Genomic DNA, 2,383 nt, shown 5'->3' on the forward strand with positions numbered 1-2,383 from the left:
TGGATTGTAGCCACGGGTGTGTGGCCCGTGGGGGGCTAGCAGCCCCAAAACCAGCAGCCATGGGGGCTGCCCTGGGGTTACCACTTGTGAGGCTGACAGGGAGCCTCGGGAGCCACTAGCCCTGGGTCCTGACAGGTGTGTGGCCTGTGGGAGCAGCAGGACCCCCTCACATCCCGGGATGCACCTGCCGGGATCTGCCCGTGCTCCCTCCATCCTCCCACACCTCCTGGAGCAGCTCTGTGGCTGTCAGAGCCCGGGCTGCTGCCCTTGGCCATGGGGTGAGCTCGCCTGGTGCTGGGCTCAGCTTTGTCCAGGCTCAGGGAGGGAGCTCCAACATCCCCAGGTGGCTCCTGAAGGCAAAGTGGGGTTTTTCCCCCATGGGCCATCCACAGGCAGGTAGGTCAAGGTGGGCACCGGGGTGGTGTGGGGATGTGGGGAGATGGCAGCAGGGCTTGGAGTGTCTGGGGGACAGTGGGGACCCTCCTTTGGAGGGAAGAGGGGCCTGAGCTGAGCTGCCCCATGGATGTGACACCAAGGCCAGCACAGGGCTCAGCATTCACCCCTCTGGATGCCCACCCGGGGTTTGGGATGGGCTCCTCAGGCTCTGCAGGCAGATCCTGAGTTGGAAAGCAGGGAACCCCCCCAGGGAGGGGTGGCACCCCAACAGCAGCTTTGCTCCAGCCCGGATTGGGGCACCCACCTTGTGTTGGACACCTGGAGCATCCCCCCCATCACCCCCCAGCTCTGTGAGGGCTCCCCGCGGTATCTGCGGCTCCAGGAGAGCCCTCAGGGTGTGTTTCAGTCGGGGCTGGTGGCACTGGCAGGAGCGGAGCCTCCCCCGGCGCTCGCCGGCTGCGCGATCACATGAGCCCCTTGTTCCGAGCCTTTGTCTCATCTCCTGCGCCGAGGAGCCGCGTTTGGGGGCAGCCTCCTCATCCTCGGGCCTCAGAGATGCTCAAATCCGATTATTTGTCCCATTTATCCTCGCAGGGTGGGTTGAGCAAAGCCTCGGGGTATGGATAAAGCCCCCGGGTGGTTTGAGGGGGATGAGCTGTGTTAATTATTCAGTGAATCAGCAGCACAGCCTGCTCGGGGTGATGGGCAGCTGCAAACATCCTGCCCACCCTCATGGCTGGCAGCCCCTGGAAGGGTTTTGGGGTCCGTGTTCACCCCACAAGGGGTTGGGATGAGGGAGTTTTGTGCCAGCAGCTTTTTGGGGTGGCAGGAAATAATAATAATGGGAATAATGGCAGCAACAGTGGTGGCTCCAGGACTGGGGTTCCAGGGCAGCTTTTCACTGGTGGTCACATCTTGGGGGGAGCCATATTTCTGGGGGGGTCCTGTCTCTGGGAGAATCTTGTCACCAGGGGGGTGACATCTCTGGGTCAGTGACACCTCTGGGTCAGTTACATCTCTGGGGCAGTCACGTTTTTGGGTCAATCACGTTTTTGGGTCAGTCACGTTTTTCGGTCAGTCACATCTCTGGGGCAATCACACCTCTGGGGCAGTCACATTTTTGGGGCAGTCACATCTCTGGGTCAGTGACATCTCTGGATCAGTCATATCTCTGAATCAGTGACATCTCTGGATCAGTCGCATCTCTGGGTCAGTCACATCTCGGGCAGTCACATTTTTGGGTCAGTCACATCTCTGGGACAGTCACGTCTCTGGGACAGTCACATTTTTGGGGCAGTCACATTTTTGGGGCAGTCACATCTCTGGTGACCACAGGAGGTCACTGGGGATGGGGACAGTGGCAGCTCAGCAGCACCTGGGCCGGGGTGTCACACTCAGGGCTGCAGAACAGACAGTCCTGGAGGAGGGGGGTGTTGGCCACCATCCCGTGGGAGGTGACAAATGACAGCAAAATGATCCAGGTGCCACCTGCTCTCCAACAACCTGGCTGGGCACAGGGGGATGCCACAGTGCTGCCACCGTGTCCTCTGCCATGTCACCTGTGGGGAACTTGGGGCCACAGGCCAAGTGTCCCTCCTGCCTGCCCTCACACAATCTGCTCAAGAGGTTTCCCAGCTTTTCCAGAGAAAAAAAATCAGCTTCCCAGGCATCACTGGGATGCTGCAACAGGGAGTGCCACTCTCCATGTGGCATCTGTGATCCCAGAGGGACAGGACAGAGGTTCCAGCACCCCAAGGCACTGCTGGCTTTGACCCTGGGGCTCCAGGAGCTCCTGTCCCTGCTGCAGAGCTGGTGGGAAAGAATTTCCTGATTTATTTGGGGAAACTTCCCTGTGCTGCCCCTGAGCTCTCAATGCCATGGCCCTGCTCCCTTTGGGCTCACCTGGAGCCCGTTGGTCCCAGGGCTCTGCCAGGGGTGCTGAGCCCAGGCTGGGCCAGCCAGCTTTTCTCCAGAGGGGCATTTCCAG

This window comes from Geospiza fortis, unplaced genomic scaffold, assembly GCF_000277835.1.
Source record: "Geospiza fortis unplaced genomic scaffold, GeoFor_1.0 scaffold80, whole genome shotgun sequence".
NCBI classification, from domain to species: domain Eukaryota; kingdom Metazoa; phylum Chordata; class Aves; order Passeriformes; family Thraupidae; genus Geospiza; species Geospiza fortis.